This window comes from Macaca nemestrina, chromosome 1, assembly GCF_043159975.1.
Source record: "Macaca nemestrina isolate mMacNem1 chromosome 1, mMacNem.hap1, whole genome shotgun sequence".
NCBI lineage: Eukaryota > Metazoa > Chordata > Mammalia > Primates > Cercopithecidae > Macaca > Macaca nemestrina.
Window position 1 is genome coordinate 124914615 of NC_092125.1, and position 24535 is coordinate 124939149.

General features: G+C 39.5%; 1 long non-coding RNA gene across 1 annotated transcript in view; it reads left to right on the forward strand.

Annotated features, from left to right (window-relative positions):
- LOC139356209 (uncharacterized) overlaps positions 1-14600 on the forward strand; it is a 57663-nt gene extending 43063 nt beyond the window's left edge. Inside the window, exon 3 of the long non-coding RNA XR_011607706.1 lies at positions 14525-14600. This is a non-coding gene — a long non-coding RNA (uncharacterized lncRNA). The remainder of the gene's footprint in view (positions 1-14524) is intronic.
- Positions 14601-24535: the final 9935 nt, after the last annotated feature.

Here is a 24535-nt window from a genome sequence, read left to right on the forward strand (position 1 = left end):
TTATAGCTATTTAAAAAAATATACAATAAATTATTGTTAACAATAGTCTCCCTACTGCACTATTGAACACTAGAACTTATTTCTTCAACCTAACTGTATGGCACAACCTAACCTAACCTAATGTACCCATTAACCAACTTCTACCCTCTCCCCACTCTTGTTCCCAGCCTCTGATACACACTAATTTTTATATATGGAATGACAGGTGAATCCGATTTTTACATATTTTTATATGCACATAGATGTCATGTCCATTTGTTTAAAAGAAAATCCTCTACCATTTGTTGAAAGTTTATACATTTATAAATATTTTTCTTTTTCATGTTTATCAAATATCTTTTTCTCCATATATGCATTGGTTTATTTTTGGACTGTGTATTTTGTTCCTCTTTTATCAATTTTTTTTTCTTTTCTTAAGACACAGTCTCATTCTGTCACTCAGGCTGGAGTGAAGTGGTGTGATCTCCACCTCGCGGGTTCAAGCAATTCTCATGCATCAGCCTCCCCAGTAGTTGGGATTACAGGAGTGTATCACCATGCCCGGCTTTTTGCACTTTTAGTAGAGATGAGGTTTCCCTATGTTGCCCAGGCTGGTCTCGAACTCCTGAGTTCAGGCAATCCACATAGAGGGATTGCCTCAGCTTCCCAAAGTGCTAGGACTACAGGCGTGAGATCATATCCCAGTACCACTCTGTTTTGATTACTATAACTTTATAAAAGTTCTTCAAATCAGGTAGAGCTAGTCCTCCAAGTTTGTTCTTCGTTTTACTAGCATTTTGATTATGCTAGTTCATATTAATTTTGGAGTCAGCTGATCACTTTCTACCAAAGATGCTCACTGAGATTTTGAGCGGAATTGCATTGAATTTATAGATCAAATTGGGAAAATTAACATCTCAACAATATTAAGTCTCTTGACCCACGAACAAAGAATTTCTCTCTAGTTTTTAGGTATTCATTGTGTTCTCTGTGAAACATTTTGTAATTTTCAGTCAGATTTATCTCTATGTATTTTATACATGTAACACTATTGTAAGTGGTATTGCTTTTTACATTTCAAGTGTGCATTGGAATTACATAAAATAGAATTGATTTTTGTATATTGATCTTGTATCCTGCTAGAAACAAATGCTTTTCAGATTGAAGTTACATTTGGCAGTGACAACATCTTTGTGGGGGGTGGGGGGGGGTCCTGCGTATTTACCAGGTGAAAAGAATCTTTTTCATTTTACTTGGAGCTTTATCATCAGCCCAAGGAAGAGGAACGTCCCAATCTATATTAAGTTTTGAGGCTGGGCAGAATGTGTACCTTGTGGACTAATGCATATGAAATGTTCTGTTATGTTCATCAATAGGTTTTCCTTAAGAGTGCTCATGCAGTTGATGAGGCTTCCCATGTGCGTGTCTGTTTATCTGCAATGTTATCCCTCATTTTTAAATTTAGTATTCAATAATTTATCCCAGCATTATGTAGTATCTGGGACTTTGTGATGGTCTTCAATGATATATCTATCAAGTTATCATGAGTTTATACCGGATCCTGACTATTCTTATTTCTGATGTGATCTATTATAAAATGAGACCAAAAGCTTTAAAATAACTAATAATGTTTGGCTGAGGGGATTTCTTTGTGGGATACTCAGCCTTAGGAGACAGTAGATCGTATCACACATCTGAAGTAGGAGCCCACTCACTTCGGTATGTGAGCATCAGGACCCTGATTCTGCAGTCCCCTGCTGTATCAGCTTCATTCCCTCAAGGGAGAATGAATGGCCTTCAGTTTGTTATGTCACAGTTGACATGTGTAGCACATTTGAGTACCTCTTTAGTTATTGACCTAGGTTTATATCCAATCATGTCAAGTTTGCTCACCTGGGTGACTCACAAGGTCACGTTCCCAGTGGGTCAGTTGACTGTGTCACAAAAAACAAAAGCATTCATTTGTCATTATGTATCTCTCCTACAGTTCAAACTTGATAGGCTAAAACATGGCTCACAAACAGCTTTAAAGGTGGTTTCTTAAATGTTTGTCTGTGGTTTACTAAAGTCTAGTTACTTAAATGAATTTATCTTATACTCCAGTTTTTTATTTCTCAATGTTCTGCCTCTATGACAGAACCCAAGAGCCAGTACAAACATAGATTTAATTCCACTGATTTATAACCAATCAACAGTTTGTATATTACATATGAATCTGTACACTGGGTTGTCAGCCTTCTTCCTTCTTTTACCTGTTTCCTGTTGGATGTTCAGATGATATGGGCCGAAGGTGATGGCTCAAGCTTGTGATTCCAGTACTTTGGGAGGCTGAGGTGGGAGGATCACTGGAGTTCAGGAGTTTAAGACAAGCCTGGGCAACACAGTGAGACCTCATCTTTTTTTTTTTTTTTTTTTTTAAAGATGATGTAATGTTGCCACTTTTTTTTTTTTTTTTTTTTTGAGACGGAGTCTCGCTGTGTCTCCCAGGCTGGAGTGCAGTGGCGTGATCTCGGCTCACTGCAAGCTCCGCCTCCCGGGTTCACGCCATTCTCCCGCCTCAGCCTCCCAAGTAGCTGAGACTACAGGCGCCCGCCACCACGCCCGGCTAGTTTTTTGTATTTTTTTAGTAGAGACGGGGTTTCACCATGTTAGCCAGGATAGTCTCGATCTCCTGACCTCGTGATCCACCCGCCTCGGCCTCCCAAAGTGCTGGGATTACAGGCTTGAGCCACCACGCCCGGCTATTTGCCACTTTTATTAACATCCCTGGACTACCGTTCTAACATTTCTTTTTTTAGAAAGCATATTTTATTATCATAAGATGTGCTTAAATCTTCATATGTGTGAGCATCATTGATATTATTAATAGTTAAAATCTATAATGGTCAATTCTTTGGTTAGGTCAGAGATTAAAATCTGAAAATTAGAAAATCACTATTTCTTTCAGGTGTGTGTGTGCTATTGTGCTAATCCCTCACCTCTCTCAGAAAAGTCATTGTAGGCCCAAGGCAATAAGTAGACAGTCTGTGAAAGAATGAATGCAGATCCTAGAATAAATATGTAGTGCCCACTGAGTGGAGGGAAATTTTGCAAAAGTTGTTCTTCTATAATTGTGCAATGTTCCTCTGAGCCAGTTCGTCTGCTGCTTCAAAGGCCCCAAATAATTTTTTCATCATCAAACTCCATTCTGCCCCTGCCTATGTCACCTACCATGCAATCTGTTTCACTGCATGGCCCTAGAGGCACAGACATTTTTCCAGTTTTAAGTGTATTAAGGTTCTCCTGTTTCTGCAAGATAATGGAAGTTAGGGGTTCTCTCTGTTTTTTGCTATTTAAGTCCATCATTAGGGTCAGTTGGGAAATATGTTTTCTCCAGAAGCTGTTAGATGCTGTTCAGTGCAATGATTTTTCACTTCTTACACTACAATTGATCCCATCTATGCATTATAGTTCCTAAAATCACTTTCTGCGAAGGCCCTTGATCACTTTTTAAAAATCAACAGCCCACCCAGCAGCATTATCATATCTTTTCTAATCATTAGAAGGAACATCCTCACGCTCCTTCTGCTGATGTTCCTACTAACAACGTGTAATCTGTGAAATAAAACAGTGGGAGGAGACCCATGCCACTCTGTGACACTCACCTATGACAGTTGGCAGCTGGGCACTCTCTGCAGAAGTTTCTCCTGAGGCTGATTGATCAGAATCCTTGGGAGGTTGAAAGCCCAGCCCTATCAGAACCACCATCACAAGGCCAGGTGTGGTGGCTCACGCTGTAATCCCAGCACTGTGGGAGGCCAAGGAGAGAAGACTGCCTGAGCCCAGGAGTTCAAGACCAGCCTGGGCAACATGGCAAGACACTATCTAAAAAAAAAAAAGAAAAAGAAAAAACCCACCATTTATTATCATCTCCCTTTTACCAGAATAAGCCTGTGGGTGTTGGCTATTGATTTTCTCACAAACCCAGGCTGAGCTAGGCACAGATACCCAGTGTAACCAGCACAGAGCTTTACTCACAAGGGCTCAGGAAATGCATTTGTTGAGCTCAACAAATTGACAATCCAAGTTATCTCGATAAGCAGAGATTTTGTAGTTTAGAGAATTGATTACGGTAAGCAGAGGAACAAAACAGAATGTCATTTTATTTTGTTTCTAGGAGTACAAAAATGATAATCACCAACCTCTTGGGAATCCCAAGGCAGAATTTTATTGCCAGATCCCCCAACATCCTCACTACATACATGGAAGTTGCTTTACTCCTTTCTACCTTAGTTATTTGACCTATAATTAGAGGATAAAGTACAATATTCTAAAATCCTGGTAATACGGCAGATATATACTTTTATTTTTGATATGGGTGAAAGTCTTGAAGTCTGTAAAGCATTTAAGTTATTAAAAGACAGATCATCATCATCACTTGCCATCAGAGAAATGCAAATCCAAACCACAGTGAGATACCATCTCACATCAGTTAGAATGGCAATCATTAAAAAAATCAGGAAACAACAGGTGCTGGAGAGGATGTGGAGAAATAGGAACACTTTTACACTGTTGGTGGGACTGTAAACTAGTTCAACCATTGTGGAAAACTGTGTGGCGATTCCTCAAGGATCTAGAACTAGAAATACTATTTGACCCAGCCATCCCATTACTGGGGATATACCCAAAGGATTATAAGTCATGTTGCTATAAAGACACATGCACATGTATGTTTATTGTGGTACTATTCACAATAGCAAAGACTTGGAATCAACCCAAATGTCCATCAGTGACAGATTGGATTAAGAAAATGTGGCACATATACACCATGGAATACTATGCAGCCATAAAAAAGGATGAGTTCATGTCCTTTGTAGGGACATGGATGCAGCTTGAAACCATCATTCTCAGCAAACTATCTCAAGAACAGAAAACCAAATACAGCATGTTCTCACTCATAGGTGGGAACTGAACAATGAGATCACTTGGACACAGGAAGGGGAGCATCACACACTGGGTCCTACTGTGGGGGGGTGGGTAGGGGGGAGAGATAGCATTAGGAGATATACCTAATGTAAATGATGAGTTAATGGGTGCAACACACCATCATGGCACATGTATATATATGTAACAAACCTGCGCGTTGTGTACATGTACCCTAGAACTTAAAGTATAATTAAAAAAAAAAGATAGATCATCACTGATCATTATGGCAAGGACAAATTTAGAAGACTTATTAAACTTACCTCTGTGGGGAGGGGCCAAGATGGCCGACTAGAAGCAGCTCTGGTTTGCAGCTGCTGGTGAGAGGAAGGAGGAAGGTGGCTGATTTCTGCATTTCCAACTGAGATACCCAGATCATCTCACTGGGACTGACTAGATGGTTGGCATGACCCACAGAGAGCGAGAAGAAGCAGGGTATTGCTTCACCCAGGAACTGCACAGGGCAGGGGGACCTCCCTCTCCAGCCAAGGGAAGTGGTGAGCGACAGTGCTACCCACCAAGGGTACTAAGCTTTTCCCACAGATTTTTGCAATCCACAGATCAGGAGATGCCCTCGGGAGCCTACATCACCAGGGCCTCAAACACAAAACTGGGTCTCAAAGACAAAACTGGGCAGACCAATGACAGGTGCTTTTGTTGGTGGCTGTTTGGGCAGGTGCTGAGCTGCAGAAGTTTTTTTTTTTTTTCTTTTTTCTTTTCTTTGTCGGAGTCTCGCTCTGTTGCTCAGGGTGGAGTGCAGTGGTGCAATCTTGGCTTACTGCAAGTCTGCCTCCCGGGTTCACAGCATTCTCCTGCCTCAGATTTCCGAATAGCTGGGACTACAGGTGCCCGCCACCACGCCTGGCTAATTTTTGTATTTTTAGTGGAGACAGGGTTTCACCTTGTTGGCCAGGATGGTCTGCATCTCCTGACCTCGAGATCCACCCGCCTCGGCCTCCCAAAGTGCTTTGATTACAGGCATGAGTCACGGCGCTCAGCTCAGGAGTTTTTACATACTCCCGCAGCACCCAGAACTCCAGTGAGGTAGGAGAAATGTCCACTTCAGTGGAAAGGGGGCTGTAGCCAGGGAGTCAAGTGGTCTGGCTCAGAGGGTCCCACCCCATGGAGCCCCAGAAGCTAAGATCCACCGGCTTGAAATCCTCGCTGACGTCAGAGCAGTCTGGAGTCCGCCTCTGACAACTCAGTTCCCAGGGGCGGGGCGACCATCATTACTGAGGCTTTATTTGGAGGTTTTCCCCTGACAGTGCTAAGGAGACTAGGAGGTTTGGATTGGGTGGAATTCCCCCACAACGCAGCAAAGTGGCTGTTGCAGATCATGGCCAGACTGCTTCCTTGGTGGGACCTGAAGCCATCCCTCCTCACCGGGCAGGGCATCCCTGTAGGAATTCCAGTAGCTACAGTCAGGGGTTTACAGACAAACTCTTATCTCCCTGGGACAGAGCACCTTGTGGGAGGGGCAGCCATGGTCTCAGGTTCAGCAGACTTAATCTTTCCTGCCTACTGGTTCTGAAGAGACCACCTGATCCCCATGAGGGCTACTCCTCCAGTACAGCACACCAGCTCTGCTAAGACACAGTCAGTCTGCCTCCCTAAGCAGGTCCTGGATCCAATCCCGTGCTTCTTGACTGGGTTAGACCTCCCATCAGGGGTCTCCAGATACCTCATGCAGGAGAGTTCTGGCTGACATCAATCAGGTCGATGCCACTCTGGGAAGAAGCTTCTGGAGGAAGGAGCAGACAGCAATCTTTGCTGTTCTGCAGCCTCCACTGGTGATACCCAGGTGAACAGGGTCTGGAGTGGACCCCCAGCAAACTGCAGCAGACCTGCAGAAGAGAGGCCTGGCTGTTAGAAGATAAACAAACAGAAAGTAATAATAACAACCACAACATCAACACAAAAGACCCCACAAAAACCACATCCAAAGGTCAACAGCCTCAAAGATCACAGGCAGACAAAACCATGAAGATGAAGAAAAACCAATGCAAAAACACTGAAAATTTCACAAGCCAGAATGCCTCTTTTGTTCCAAACGATCTCAACCCTTCTCCAGTAAGGGCACAGAACAGGACTGAAGCTGAGACTGATTAACTGACAGAAGTAGGTTTCTGAAAGTGGGTAATAATTAATTTCACTGAGCCAAAGGATTATGTTCTAACCCAATACAAGAAGTTAAGAACCATGATAAAAGATTACAGGAGGTATTAACTAAAATACCAGTGTAGAAAGGAACATAAACGACCTGATGAAGCTGAAAAACACAGCACAAGAACTTCGTGATGCAAACACAAGTATCAGTAGCCAAAGCAACCAAGTGGAAGAGAAGGTATCAGACCTTCAAGACTATCTTGCTGAAATAAGGCAGGCAGACAAAATTAGAGAATAAAGAATGAAAAGGAACAAGCAAAACCTATGAGAACTATGGGACTATGTAAAAAGACTGAACCTATGACGAGTACCTGAAAGAGTTGGGGACAATGGAACCAAGTTGGAAAACACACTTCAGGATATCATCCAGGAGAACTTCCCCAACCTAGAAAGACAAGCCAATATTCAAACTTGGGAAATCAAGAGGACCCCAATAAGATACTCCACAAAAAGTTATACCCCAAGGCACATAATTATCAGGTTCTCCAAGGTTGAAATGAAGGAAAAAGTGTTAAGGGCAGCCAGAGAGAAAGGCCAGGTCACGTACAAAGGGAAGCCCATCAGACTAACAGCGGACCACTCAGCATAAACTTTACAAGCCAGACAAGACTGGGGGCCAATATTCAACATTCTTAAAGAAAAGAAATGCCACCCATAATTTCATATCAGACCAAACTAATCTTCATAAGCAAAGGAGAAATAAAATCTTTTTGAGACAAGAAAATGCTAAAGGATTTCGTCACCACCAGGTCTGCCTGGCAAGAGCTCCAGAAGGAAGCACTAAACATGGATAGGAAAATCACCTGCAAAAACACACTGAAGTACACAGACAAGTGACATGATGAAACAACTACATTGACAAGTCTGCAAAATTAACCAGCCAGTATCATGATGACAGGTTCAAATTCACACATAACAACATTAACCTTAAATGTAAATGAGCTAAATGCCCTAATTAAAAGACACAGAATGGCAAGCTGAATACAAAGCCAAGACCCATTCGGTATGCTGTATTCAAGAGACAGATCTCATGTGCAAAGATGCACATAGACTCAAGTTGAGGGATGGAGGAAAATTTACGAAGGAAATGGAAAGCAGAAAAAAAAAGGACAGGGGTTGCAATCGTAGTCTCTGACAAAATAAACTTTCAACCAACAAAGGTCAAAAAAGACAAAGAAGGGCATTACATAATGGTAAAGGGATCTATTCAACAGGAAGAGCCAACTATCCGAAATATACATGCACCCAATACAGGATCACCCAGATTCATAAAACAAGTTCTTAAAGACCTACAAAGAGACTTACACCCCCACACAATAATAGTGGGAAACTTTAATACCCCACTGTCAATATTAGACAGATTGTCAAGACAGAAAATTTACAAACATATTCAAGACTTGAACTCAGCTCTAGACCAAGTGGACCTGATAGACATCTACAGAACTCTCCACCCCAAAACAACAGAATATACATTTTTTTTGGTGTCACATGGCACTTAATCTAAAATTGATCACATAATTGGAAGTAAAACACTCCTCATCAAATGCAAAAAGAACTGAAATAATAACAGTCTCTCAGACCACAGTGCAATCAAATGAGAACTCAAGATTAAGAAGCCCACTCAAAACCACACGACTACATGGAAATTGAACAACCTGCTCCTGAATGACTCCTGCGTGTGTAATGAAATTAAATCAGAAATCAGGAAGTTCTTTGAAACCAATAGGAACAAAGAGACAATGTACCAGAATCTCTGGGGTGCAGTAAAAGCAGTGTTAAGAGAGAAATTTATAGCACTAAATGCCCCATCAAAAAGCTAGAAAGATCTCAAATCAACACTCTAACATTATAACTAAAAGAACTAGAGAACCAAGAGGAAACATACCCCAGAGCTAGCAGAAGACAAGAAATAGCCAAGCTCAATGTGAAACTGAAGGAGATAGACATGAAAAACCCTTCAAAAAAATCAACAAATCCAGGAGTTGGATTTTGGGAAAAAAAAAAAAAAAAAAAAAAGTTAATAAAATAGACCACTAGCAAGACTAATAAAGAAGAGAAGAGAGAAAATTCCAATAAACACAATCAGAAATGATACAGGGGATTCATGTGCCTCAGCCTCCCAAGTAGCTGGGACTACAGGCATGCACTACCATGCCTGGCTAATTTTTTACCCTGTTGACCAGGCTGGTCTCGAACTCCTGACCTCAAGTGATCTGCCTGCCCAGCCTCCCAAATTGCTGGGACTACAGGTGTGAGCCACCGTACCTGGCCTGTTTCATTAGTTTCTACTCCTATCTTTACTATTTTCATGCTCCTTTCTTTCTGTTTATTTTCCTGTTTAGTCTCCTGGGTTTGAAGTTTAGGTCATGGGTTGGCAAACTTTGGCCTGAGGGCCCAATCTGACCTGCCACCTATTTCTGTAAATTGAATTTAATTTAACACAGCCACTTCTATTTGTTTATGTATTATCTATGGCTACAGGGCAGAATTGAGTAACTGCGAGAGATCACATGGCCTGTGGAGCCTAAAATATTCACTCTCTGGACAGTTACAGAAAAAGGTTGCTAATTCCTGGCTTAAATAATTGACTTTTTTTTTTCTTTTCTAGTATATTAATTTAAAGTTTTAATTTCTCTCTAAGTACTGCTTTCCCTAAACTCAATAAATTTTGGTATGTAATGTTTTCATTATTGTTCATTTCAAAATGTCCAGTTTCCATCGTGATTTCTTTTTGACCCATCAGTTATGTAGAAATATCTTGCTTAATTTACAAACATTTGGGGATTTTTCCAATTATCTTCCTGATGGTGAACTCACGTTTTAATTGCACTGCCATCAGAATGTGCTCTGTGTGATTTCTGTTTTTTGAAATAAATGGATTTTGAAGTTGTATTTTGTGTTCTATATATGTGTTCTATAAGATCAATTAGTTAAATGTGTTATTCAAATGTTTTAGATTATTATTAACTTTTTCGTCTGCTTTTCTTACTGGCTACTGAAAAAGGTAAATCTCTAACCATGTTTATATCTCTAACCATGACTGCAGATTTCCCTATCACTCCTCTACATTTGCCACTTTAGCTTTATATATTTTGAAGCTGTATTATTATGTACACACAAATTTAGGATTGACCCTTTTATTATTATAAGATGTCCCTCCTTATTGCTTGTAATAAGAGAGAAAGTCACTGCTTCAAGTTATGGGAGGGCAAACAATGGGACAGCAAACAATGCAAGCAAAACAAAGAGAAGAAAAGTACACTGACATAAGAACTTCATTCACCCTGTTTTTTTCCTTAGATATTTAACAAATTTCAGCTTAGGTGAATAGGGTCCAAGTTACTGGACATATGGTAACTATTTGAGAAAGAAAACAAAGATGTTATTGAACTGAGGAGACAGTAAATTGCACAGCCTCTCCTACGAAGTATTTTTGCTCAAATTTTTTTTTTTACGACAATCTGACCATGTCTTTAGAACTGTAGAAAATACAGGCGATGGAGGAACAAGTTAAATAATACCATTAAAAAACAATCAAACAAATCATGATTGTGGAATATTCTATAAGACAGTTGGGCTGGGTTCTTCAAAAAGTCATTGTTGTGGGAAAAACAGTATTGGTGGTGGACTGGTACCAGTCTTGATTAAGAGAATAAACATTATAAGGGCAATGGGTAAATTTATTTGGATATTAGTTTGAAAAAATCTGTAAATGGCATTTTTGGGGACAATTGGGAAAATTTGAATATAGAATAAGTATTGATGGTATAGAGGTTATTTATTTGTTTGTTTATTTATTTATTCATTTATTTTTAAAGAGACAGGACCTTGCTATGTTGCCCAGGCTGGCTTCAAACTCCTGAGCTCAAGTGATCCTCCTGCCTTAGCATCTCAAGTAATAGAGAATTATTTTTAAATTTCTCAAATATCATCATGGCATTGTGGTTACATAAGCCTGTTTTTAGGATATGTCCAAGTACTTCATGGTTAAGTGTCATCATATCAGTAACTTACTTTCAAATGGCTCAGATAGACACACACACATTTACATACATATTTAAGTAGAATGGAGAGAGACAAAATGTAATTATGGCAAAATGTTGCATTTTATAGGTGGTGAATATATAAATGTTCATTGTGCTATCCTTTCTAGAGTTTACAGTTTTCATAATAAGTTGGGAGAAAATCAATGGGCAAAGTAAGTTCAACATTAGAAAAAAGTAAGAAAGTTTCCAATTTAATTATGAAACTATATAAACTGGAGGGGATGTTATTAGTTTCTGATTAAAAAAACAAAAAGATGCATATAGCAACAGAACATTTTCCAAGAAATTCCATTGCAAGTCAATATTTTCTAAATTTTCAAGGGATCTTCTCTACATTTTAGAGGAGTTATTTAATTTCTTGTAGGGGTGGGCGGGAGGGGGAAACAGAATGTTTAGACTAAAATGAACAGTGAAAGACTTACTTTTCAATTTTCTATTGATTTTACTCTATTTAGCTACATCAATTTTGGGAACATAATATAAAGATTAGAGTGAAGAATACTAGGATAATATAAAGATTGGAGAGAAAAATACTAGCTATTGTAATTTGAGAATTTAAGGTAGCCAGGTACTGTGCAACAAGCCAAGCACATGGTATTTGGGTGAGCAAAAAGAGACCCTGCTGTTATAGAATTGACAGTCTAGTAGGGAAGATAGAAATTAATTAAAAATGTATACAAATATACAGTTATAAACTGCGATTAAAAGGGAAATGTCATGGATACCTTCTAGGGTTTCAGTTGCAGAAGCTATATGAATGGTGCAGTCATTCCCTGAAAAGTGAAACACAGAATGAGAAACATACATATATTTTTTGTTGTTTCTAAATTTGAGACGTTCTTAAGACATGAGAGGTTGAATGAAGGTACCTGTGTATGTCTAGAGAATTTTTTAAATTGTAACTCCACAATAATCATAAGTAGATTTCACCATTAGTGGACAGACTTTGTTCCTAAAAGGAAGGAAAATTAAATAGTGATGATCATCAAATAGTTCCATGAGAGCCTCTGACTATAAACTATAATTAACTAGAGATTTTCCCTTGGGGATCCTTGTACAGCAATTTAATTAATTTTATTTTATTATCTGTTTTAGCATGTTTTAACTTAATATTTAAGAAAGCTAAAATATCAAATTAATTGGCCTTTTCCCTTCCTTTGCATTCTCTAGCTGCAATATGAGTCCCACAGCTAAATATGATCAGCTTATTTTGTCAAATTTATAAAAGGAGTAGAGTGACAGGGTTTTCCAGAGGCGTGACTCCAAGTTTCTTAACGTTTCTTATGTCAGTGTGTTATAAACTGTGTGGTTTATGAATCAGCAAAACTGCTCTTGGGAATATTTTAGAAATGAAATCTTGAGACTGGGCGCGGTGGCTCACACCTGTAATCTCAGCACTTTGGAAGGCTGAGGTAGGTGGATTACCTGAGGTCAGGAGTTCGAGACCAGCCTGACCAACATGGAGAAACTCTGTCTCTACTAAAAATACAAAATTAAGCGGGTGGTGGCGCACACCTGTAATCTCAGCTACTCAGGAGGCTGAGGCAGGAGAATCACTTGAACCCAGGAGGCAGAGGTTGCGGTGAGCCAAGATTGTGCCATTGCACTCCAGTCTGGGCAACAAGAGTGAAAATGGTCTCAAAAATAAAAAATAGAAATGAAATCTTGAACAGTCATTATCTGGACACTTGTTTAGAAATATGAAAATGTCTTGGCTTTTTCCTTAATTTGCAAAAGGTCTGTATGAAAAGATGCTATATCCATTTTCCCAAAAGGTAAACATACAAATTAGACTTAAATATTGAATTTTAAGTAAACCAGAAATAAGTTTATTAATTTCTTGGTGAATTAAAATCTGCAATATTCACAAAATCTATTTATATTTTTCCAAATGTTAATGAACAGTCATAGAAATTTGCATTTAAGTGGATTAAAATGCAATTTATAATACAGAATATAACCTAATTATATAATTGCCCTAGTATAATTTCATATTAAAGAGTTAGAATATTTTGAAGCTTTTCTGAATTCTCTACTTGTATTTTAAAAGCTAATATTTTAGTGCTTTATGTGCATTTTAAATTTATTTTTATTTTTTCACCTCTCCTTGCCATATGTGCATATTTAAAATGTTTGAAAGTACTAATAGAAAACTCATGCATTTAAAACTATAATTCACAGCAAAACAGTCGAGTTGGGGGTCCTTTTCCTTCTCTAAAATAAACAAAACAAAACAGAAAATCATAAATACAATTTCATGGCATCAGAATACTTCAGTCTCCTACCAGTGTTGTGAATGGAATAATTACAAGAAAGTCACTAATGTAACCAAAGTAATTCAGAAAAATGTGTGAGCTCTTTTTTTTTTTTTTGAGACGGAGTCTCGGTCTGTTTCCCAGGCTGGAGTGCAGTGGCGCCATCTGGGCTCACTGCAAGCGCCGCCTCCCAGGTTCTGTGTGAGCTCTTATACTTAAATTTGTGTTTAAAAAGACTGAGTTTTTCTTTTTTTCTCTATGTACTTTATACTTTACTTTCAAGCTCCGATCTACTAGAATGAAGAAAGGCTGACTAGAACTTCCCTTTTCAGTCTTAAACTTATATGAATAGTATTCTTCTCCATCTCTCCTTTTTTTGCCTCTATCTTTTCAATTTATGTTGGAAGAGACTAGGCCAAAGATTTTTAAAGATGTCTATGTATAGCTACATTATAAAGATTAGATGCATTCTAAAATTGTGATTTCATAAATTTAACTATAAGTATATAATTTATAAATACCAAAATGTAGTTAAAATCTGCTCTCACTGTAAAGTGTTAAAATTCAGAAGAATATTTGATATAATCTTTTTCCCTCTTGTTAAATGCCATGTTTGAATTTGCTGTGACATTAGAGAAATTTAACTTTCTCAGGTTGGGATAGGGTACTTAATAAACGATTAATGATGGAATTAAGTTGTTACATTTTCTAAAAATTGAAATGAATATACTCGCACAATTAACATAAATTTGAGTAACCAAAGTCAATTTTTAGACAGATTATCCGTTTTTTTCTTAATAGGATTAATAGAAAGATTTGAAACATATATAATGAACTCATACAGTTTACATAAATGTGACTAATATAAAGCACATCTTGATAAATTAGTATGTGTTATCATGCCTCATAATTAACAAGCAATTAGAAATTAAATTTGTTTATTTGAACTTCTATTCTAAAATATAGAGGAAAAATAAATGGGAACTGGATCCCTTAATAGCCCTATAGATAATAAAACTCAGAGATTGAATTAAAATAAATGCATACCAAAAATACTTTGAATGCTTCAGATCTACTTGAAAGTATTTTGCTATTTACTTTTTCTCTCTATTTTAGAACAAAATTTATGAATAGAAATGTGGCATACAAATTGGAACTGTTATGATGTGTGTTTCGTATTTCTGGATTTGGAGAAATGTTCTCATTTTAATCGTATGTATCTTACCTCTATTTATTATTTAGTTTTATCTTTCGTTTATTAATAGAGATAGAAGTATTTCTGCACACAACCCAACTAACTGGAAAAAGGTTACATAAAAACATGAAAAGTCTAATCCCACTATGGCCAAAATAGGTTTGCCAATATGGGCTAAGCCGGCAAGGAGGGAAGAGAGAGACAGGAACAGGGCAGAGGCTCCTCAGGAGGCCTTTCCTCTTTAGACCTCTTTTGCGGGGTCGCCGGGGTCCTGACCTCTAGGTGCAGGTCCTCCTGGGAGGAAGGGTGGCGCCAGAGTACTGGATGCTGGCATAAGGGCGCGTCTGAGCAGCTCACTCCTTGCCATATCTTCCGCGGCAGTGACTTCCGGCAGGCACTGAGTCTGCATCGCGAGAATCTCACACCCGCGAGTACCCTTTCGAGCCGGCTGGGGAATGCGCTCCCTTTCCCCAAACGGCCCTCGGCTCTCCTTTCGACCACCCGTCCAGGGGTCCTGGGTACCCAACGCGACCACGTCTGGCTACTCAACTTACGTCTGGCACCTCACCTCACACCTGGCGCCTCAGGTGTCTCGTGGCGCCTCGGCCAGAGGTCCCACAAGGTGGCGCCGCCTCTCCGTGGCGCCCGGGAGCCCGCAGGCGCGGGTGGCTTGGCCCGCATGGACTCCGAACTGCAGCGGCTCCACCAGACAGTTGCAGAAGCTGGTTGACTGCCGGGACCCCGTGCTTTGCGCAGCCAGGCGTCGAGGAGGCGGCGGCTAGTGCCGCGGTGCGGGCGGGTTGCCTAGTGGTCCCCGCAGCCTCTGGACCCAGCCATGCTGCTCTGGATGCAGGGCTTCGTGCTGGAGGCGGTGGCCTGCCAGGATGACGATGACTACTTACGCTACGGGATCCTCTTCGAAGACCTGGACCGCAGTGGGGACGGCGTGGTGGACATCACTGAGCTTCAGGAGGGGCTGAGAAACTGGAGCTCCGCGTTTGACCCGAACTCCGAGGAGGTGAGACCGGAAGGTGGCACGGGCAGCCTGGGGAGACGTTGGGCAGAGGGTGAAGCAAACCCTGCCCTTTCCAGAGCTGCTTTCAAAGGCCTTTGGAGTAAGGGTGGGGTTCTCCTCTGTGAGCCTCCTCATGCAGAATAATGCGACTCAGGGAAACATGTTCTCGGTCTTCTTAAAATAGCCCCTTTCTGGCCAGGCGCGGTGTCTCACGCCTGTAATCCCAGCATTTTGGGAGGCCCAGGCGGGTGTATCGCCTGAGGTCAGGAGTTGGAGACCAGCCTGGCCAACATGTTGAAACCCCGTTTCTGCTAAACAAAGACAAAAATTAGTCGGGCGTGGTGGCGCGCACCTGTAATCCCAGCTACACCGGAGGCTGAGGCAGGGGACTTTGAGGCCAGCCTTTTGTTTCAGCTTAAAGAACTCTCTTTAGCCATCTTTGCAAAGCAGGTCTCATGGTAATGAACTCCCTTAGCTTTTTTTCTGGGAACGTTTTTATGCCTCAATTCTGAATTACAGTTTTGTGGATAAAGTCTTCTTGGTTGTCAGTTTTTTTTTTCTTTAGCACTTTGAATATATCATCTTTAGCACTTTGAATATATGTCTCCTAGCCTGTAGAGTTTCTGCTGAGAAATCCACCGTTAGTTGTATTGGCACCCCTTTTTATGTGGTGTATTTCTTATCTTTTGCTGCTCTCAGAATTTTTGTCTTTGATTTTTGGTGGTTTGATTATTATGTGTCTTGGTGAACTCTTTTTTGAGTTGAATTTGATTGAACATCTCTGTGTTTCCTATACCTGGATATTGGCATCTATCCCCGATTAGGGAAGTCTTTAGCCAATGTATCTTTAAATACGTGTTCTTGTCCTTTATCCTATTATGCAAAGGTTTTTTTGTTTTTTTGTTTGTTTGTTTTTTTAGACAGTCTCGCTCTGTCGCCCAGACCCGAGTGCAGTGGTGCAATCTTGGCTCACTGCAAGCTCCGCCTCCCGGGTTCACACCGTTCTCCTGCCTCAGCCTCCCAAGTAGCTGGGACTACAGGCACCCACCACCATGCCCCAGTAATTTTTTTGTATTTTTAGTAGAGACAGGGTTTCACCATGTTAGCCAGGATGGTCTCGATCTCCTGACCTCATGATCCACCTGCCTTGGCCTCCCAAAGTGCTGGAATTATAGGTATGATCCACTGTACCCAGCCAGGTTTGATCTTTTGATGGTGTCCCAAAGTGCTGGAATTATAGGTATGAGCCACTGTACCCAGCCAGGTTTGATCTTTTGATGGTGTCCCATAGTTCCTGTAGGTTTTCTTCATTCTTTTTGAGTCTTTTGTCTTCTTGTTCCTCTGACTGGATAATTTCAAATTTTCTATTTGTTGGCCCATTGATTTCATCAGAAGCAAGATCGAGTCTGTTGTTAATAATTTTTACTGAATTTTTCAGTCCAGTGATTGTATTCTTCATCTCTAGAATTTCTACTTGATTCTTTTTAATGTTTTTATTTTATTATTGAGCCTCTTACTTTGTGTATTGTTTTGCCAAATGTCATTAAATGTTATATTTGTATACTCTTGTGTTGATCTTTTAGCGGATTATTTTGAATTCTTTGTCAGTAATTTCATAGATCTTCTTTTCTTTGGGGTCTATCATTGATACTTTATTAGTTTCTTTTGGAGGCGTTATGATTCCTTGATATTTTGTAATCCTCGTGTTCTTGTATTGTTATGTGCACATTTGCAAGGCAGCCCCTCTTCTGTCCTTTAAAGTTGTTTTGAGGCAGGGATAAATCTTCGCTATTTAGTCCAGCCTGTGATTCTGGAAGGACCAGGATGGGAGAAGATTCATTTTTAATGACCCCTGCCCAATTGTCTAGAAGGATTTCCAGGCCTTATGCCAATAATGGAGGCAAGGGGATTCATGTGGGCTGGTCTACTATCACATTCACTAGTTAGAAGGATGGAAGGCCCCATGTGAACTGACCTGGTTAACTTCTCTCACTGTATTAGTCCGTTCTCATGCTGCTAATAATGACATACTTGAAAGTGGGTAATTTATAAAGCAAAGAGGTTTAGTGGACTCACAGTTCCACATGGCTGAGGTGGCCTCACAATCATGGCTGAAGGCAAATGAGGGGAAAAGTCACATCTTACATGGTGGCAGGCAGGAGAGCTTGTGCAGGGAACTCCCATTTATAAAACCATCAGATCTCATGAGACTTATTCACGACCATGGGAACAGTATGGGGGAAACTGCCCTCATGATTCAATTATCACCACGTGGCCCTGCCCCTGACACGTGGGGATTATTACAATTGAAGGTGAGATTTGGGTGGGGACACAAGCCAAACCATATTAATCACCAAGAAAGCATCTAAACCCCTGCTCTGTTCAGCCAAAATGTCCATGGAATGCTGTTGCAAATATGTGAATGAAGTAATTATTAAATGTAATTTCATCGTTAAGATTTTTTTTTGGATAGAGCTTTTTGGGGATTGAGGAAATGGAGGGAAAGGAACTAACATTTACTGAACTCTACTCCTTGCCATATTTGTTCTACCTATTTTACCTTCTACATCTTATTTTTATCTCACACAATCATCACAGCAGCTACGTTTTATAGTTGAGAACTCTAAAGCTTAGGAAGGCTCAATAATTTTGCTTACGTTGGGTATTCCAATGAACCACACCTCTCAGGATTCATGCTCTTTTGTTGCCATGTGCCACACTGACCTGGGCTTGGCCATTTAGCTTACTTTAGCCCTTGGAACATAAGCAAATCTTGATACAAGTACTTGTACATTGGGGCTTGTCTTCTTGAGTGCTGTCTCTTGAACACTGTAAACCACCAGAAAAAAAGCCTAGCTGACATGGGATTATTTTGGTGCTTCTTCACCAGCTGGAAACCTTTGTGGCTGATGGTGCCTTTGCCCAAGTTTTGCTTGTGCCCACTGGGCTTGCTCTGCCCACTTGGGCTGGCAGGCTACATTCAGCTTGTGCTGGTGGCCTGGATCCCGCCCCTGCTGGCTCTGCACTCAGCCCGTGACTAGTCCAGGCATGCTGCCTTGAATGCCTTCCACCTTGGGCACCAGTGTCTAGATAAGGGGGATGTAGTAGCACTTGGCAACTCAGAGATGACAGCAATTGCAGAGCCCTAAGATGCATTACAGCCTTTTGCTCAGGGAGTTCTGAGCACTGGCCACCAGGAAACGTTGCAGCTTGTTTGAGTTACAGCTCATTTGTTCCTGCCATCCACCCACTTTGGCAAATGGGGGCCTGTCACAGCTTGTTTGGTCCCACCACCCTTCTCCAGTCATAGCTCCTGGGCTGACCCAGCCCTGCTGCTGCGGCTTCCCATCACATAGGGTGGCAGCCCATTGCTGGGGAGAAGGGTTACTGTGTTATAGCTCTGACTTGGGGAATTCTGAGGTCTGGACCCCGAGAAGTGTTGTTGCTTTTCGTTCCCATAGTCTGGCAAATGGGAGCATGTCACTGCCTGTAGCTCAGAGAGTTGGCCAGGAATGTGTTATAGCCTTTTTTGCTCCTGCTGTTTGGCAGGCTCTGAGTTCTTGTCCTATAACCAAGAAGTATGAGTTTACATGGACACTGGAGAGTCAGCAAGGCAGGGCAGAATTTTATTGAGTGAAAGGAGGAAAGCTCTCAGCAGAGAGAGGACTTGAGGGCGGGTGGCCCTGTGTGTGGGAGTGGGCCTGAAAGTGGGTAGTACAACGTGTGGCTGAGTCTGGGGTTTCTAGTGAGCTCCGAATGGGGGAGTGCATGCTGACTGGTCCATGGGCAGGCCTGGAAAAAGCACCATTTCATTGGGTAAAAGACATTGAGGAAGTTCTCGCATTAGTCGTGGACTCTGGTAGCTCACTTTTCAGACTTTGGGCTGTCTTTGGTTTGACGGTTGGGTTTCAGCGGGGACTTGCTCATTTCTGCCTGGGAATTCGTCTGCCTCCTGCTGCTATCATAGCTACCCAGGGGGAGAGATCACCTGGAGACAGCTACCCAGTGAGTCCTTAACTGTTCTATATTCTCATCTGAGGTGACAGACATGTGATTGAAGTAATCTTGGCCAGCTGCAGTGGAACCAATAGTTGATTAAATTTACATGAATGACCAAGACCAGATCAGAAAAGGAACCAACCAACTGAACCAACAAGTTTAACCAAACTCAGATTGCATGTTCATAACTAAATATAGTCTTTGTAAGCCACTACATTTTGGGGTGGTTTGTAACTTAGCAATAGATCACTGGTACGGGAATGGAATATTTTACATTTCTCCCTGGAATTACATTGTTAGAATGGTTGCAGTCCTTCCCTCCATCTCTCTAAATACTGTTATCCCATTCGATTCGTTTCAATTCCGTCTTCTCAGTGAAAGCTTACTGCATATAATTAAAGACAACACTGAATGTCCCTTTAAGCCCATAGACCTTGATTATGTTCTGGATTGGATTACCTATGTTTTTTTTCTACATATTTGCCTGAATTCTAGGTTCTTTTAGGTAAGGATTACTTCATATATTTTAGTCAATTAAGCAAACAGTATTCAAGCATTATATATGAGCTAGTGCACTAGGAACTGTGTTAACAAAAGTCTTCAGAAACACAGTTTTGGGTGGAGTAATAAAAGACGTATATAGCTATACACAAGGTAGACTATGATCATTGGTATTAAAGTGATACAAGAAGAACTTAATTGTGTCCAGGCACAATTAAGATTTGTACTGGGTTAATATATAAACAGAAATGAAAAGAAATGGTTTCTTGAGCGGAGACAATAGCTTGAACAAAGGCATAGTTGGGAAATTACCAGAGAAGGTCAGAGCTGATTAAATGACATTTCCAGTTTGTCCCTGACTTACTATTTTTTTGGAACATTTCATTGATATATAACATATACTGCAAAATACATAAATTATAAATGTAAGCTCCATGAATTTTCACAAGGCAAACTTGCAGCATGAAAATAGCATCTAGACTAAGAAGTAGATTATTACAAGCATCTCAAAAACATTCCTTTTTTACCCACTCCAAATCACTACCCCTGCTCTGCAGGTACCTACTGTCCTGATTTCTGATACCATATGTAAGTTTTCAATACATCTTAGTTAAATAAATATGTGTACCTTGCTCATACTGTACCTATTATTAAAATGCTTTTTGTTTCTTTGGTGGTCTCTTGTTTATCCTTTATAGTATCTCATTTGTGACTCTTATTTACTCCTTAATTTACCCTTCCATTGCATTTTATTCCTAGCTCTTCTATTAACAAACATTTAGCAGTAGTTATTTTTAAAGTAATTGGTGCATCTATACAAATTGGTAAACTCCTTTGGGGTGTTTATTAATTTTTGGATTCCTTCACATTTAGCATAGTGATTTGCATAGTAGGTTTTCAAATTTTAAAAATTATTAAATTGAATTGGAGAGTATAGTATTTGAAGATTATAATGGTATATAAGGCAGAGGATCCTGCCTCCCCTGTTGAAGAAACGTTGATTTCTAGGTTGAGTAATTGACCAGTAAACTACATTCTATGGAACTTGAAATACTGGAGGCCCTTGAGTCATTGCAAAGAGTTTGAGATTCTGCAGATGAATAACGGGCTTTGTCTATTGACCAAATAAGTAACATCTCATACATATATGTGTGTGTGTAAAGGTATGCATAGGCAGCTGTAGTTCATAAATACAAATTAAAAGTGTGACTAAATTTATAGTAACTTTTTGACATTATGTATTTTTCAACTAGGAGACACTAAAGGTAATTTATTTTTACATTAAAATATTGTCCTTATATTTAAAAATATTGGATATCCTCACTACTTGCTTTATGCAAGGGAGGAATCAAAGTTTCTTTGGCCTTGGAGAGTGATAGGATTAGATCTGTGTTTTAGAATTTGAGGAGAATATGCAATGCTTAACCCTTCACAATGTCCAACATTGTGAGTGAAATGCATAGTAAGCTTATATTAAATATATTCATTGATTTGAGTTATTTAACATAGTATATGATGTGTTAAAACATATACTATGATTTAATATATGAATCATATAGATTTGATTTATATATTATCATAATATAACATATCATATATCATAATATATACATCATATACATCATATTATGTGTTAAATCATGAGTTTGGTGTTGTATTTTAAGTCAATTGTTTCTTTGAAAGCTTACCTTATAAAATATTGACTGGCCTTATTTCAGTCCCATGGATCAAATCTTCAGAATTGACTTTTTCAGTTCTTTTCAAGTTAAGAATATCTTATAGACCTACAATTCCATTGGAAATGTCTGGGGCCAAATATGGTTTGAAATTTAAAATTTGGATTTTAGAAAAGTAATGCAGTACATATATGATATGGGGACTGTGGGGCACCACCATGTAGTTATAAGTATGAATGCTTCTGCAGTGAAACGTGAATATTCACACTAAATTAGATAAGTAATTGACTAAAATTAACCTAATGTCTGTTTAAGGTAGATTTTGCCACCAAATGAACTTTGGTACCAATTTTCCAAAAAGTTTGTTAGGCTTTGACGTGTGGATATGGGATTATAGGTCAAAACATATGGGCCTTATAGGTCAAAACCATATGGTCCTTTAAAGCCTTTTACATTGTAAGTATATTTGCCTTATTGTCTTTTCAGATACTTTAACTTGACATTTTTTCATTTTTCAAGGAGTAATAGATGCTTCAGAAATAATTGCTGCTTTGAAATCTCTGGATATGCATATTTCTGAAGTCCAGGCAAAAACAATTCTGAGCAGGTCAGTCCTTGTCTTTATTTTTAATAACTTTTTCTTGTGTTTTATACTTGATGTTAGGAACTAATTGCTGTAAATGTGGCATTTCACCCCTTATTCTATAACTTGGTAAACAAACCTGCTTGTGTGTTTGCTCAATTCTATCTTACTTGAAATCTATCCCTTTAAGAGCAGCCTGCAATGTCATTCCCTAGGTTGACCATTTAAGCCACAGAAACCAAATGAAATTACACATACTACCAGTGTATGATTTTTCAAACTGTTCTTAAGAGGGCCTCTGTGTATTTGTGGGAGGAGGGAAGGAGAGCCAGATCAGAATGAGTTTCTGGCTTCCAACTATTGCTTGAACCAAACAGTTCTGCCTTCATTTGTTTTATGTCTTAAACTTTCAGGAAGATTTCTTTTGAAGAAGGGATTCCATGGTTGAAACCATTAGGCTTTTATATAAAGGGACAGAGACAATTTATCCTAAGGAGAAATTTTAAAAGAGCATGAGGGAGGGGGAAGTAGAGGAAGGTGGAATTGAAAAGAAAACCTTATGTTTTCTGGACGCTTTTACTCACATTTAATCTGCCATTGTCTCTTGTACCTGCAAAGCACAAAAGCTTGATAGTAGTATGCTGGTTCTCAAACTTCCTTGGGCTTGAGAGTAAAAACTGTGAAGTGAGCACTTCGGTTAACTCTAGGATCATCTGGAGGTGGTAGATGGGTTTTCAAACCCTCTTTCAGCTAGCTCATCCCTTAAGTTACAAGAGTTTGGATTTGCCCATAATGCTGCCAAGTGTCTAGTGCTTCATATGCCCTCTGCATAGAATAGATTCTGACTGGGTTAGAATGATATGTTTAATGATATCTGTGACTTTAAACAGCCTCAAGTGTGATATTCTAGTTTTTAACAAGGATGCAAGATGTGTTTATACCTTGAGAAGAACCAGATAAATTGTGGTGTGGGAGGTGGAAGAGACAGAAGCTATAATTGCCATGTAAGATACTACTCGAAAGATAATACTGTGAATTCTGGTGGTTTTATTTCTGTCTTTCCAACCCTTAGACCTTTGATCAATTAGTTTTTCTATTCTTGCTGGAATGCTGTTGGTAGTGATGGGCATTCTCTTTCCTGATCTTAAAGGGAATACTTCTAGTATTTTACCATTAAAAGTGGTTTATCATCTTCGTCATGTTAAGAAAGTTGCCTTCTATTATTATTATTATTATTATTATTATACTTTAAGTTCTAGGGTACATGTGCATAACGTGCAGGTTTGTTACATAGGTATACTTGTGCCATGTTGGTATGCTGCACCCATCAACTCGTCAGCACCCATCAACTCGTCATTTACATCAGGTATAACTCCCCATGTAATCCCTCCCCCCTCCCCCCTCCCCATAATAGGTCCCGGTGTGTGATGTTCCCCTTTCCGAGTCCAAGTGATCTCATTGTTCAGTTCCCACCTATGAGTGAGAACATGCGGTGTTTGGTTTTCTGTTCTTGGATAGTTTGCTGAGAATGATGGTTTCCAGCTGCATCCATGTCCCTACAAAGGACACAAACTCATCCTTTTTTATGGCTGCATAGTATTCCATGGTGTATATGTGCCACATTTTCTTAATCCAGTCTGTCACTGATGGACATTTGGGTTGATTCCAAGTCTTTGCTATTGTGAATAGTGCCGCAATAAACATAGGTGTGCATATGTCTTTTGTCAAGAGACTTTTAAAAATTACACATGGGTTTAGATTTGTGAGGTGATCATATATATCTTTCTTTAATCTGTTAATGTGGTGAATTAACTTAAAGATTTTTCTCTGTTGATTCATCCTTATATTCTTAGGATAAACACAACTTAAAAATATTGTGGTGGATTCGATTTGCTAAAATTTCATTCATAGCTTTTACATTTATGTTCATGGCTAAAATTGTCTTGTTCTTTTCTTTCTCTACTGTCCTAATCTGATTTTGTTTCTTAGATTGCAATGACCTCATGGAGCGAGTTGTGGAGTAGTCTCTCTTTTTATATTCTCTGTAAGAGATTGAATGTAATTGGATTGATTGTAATACGATTTACAGTATTTATAGGGTTTTCTTTTTTTCTTTTTCCTTTCTTTTCTATAAATTTTTCTCATCTTTTTTCTTATT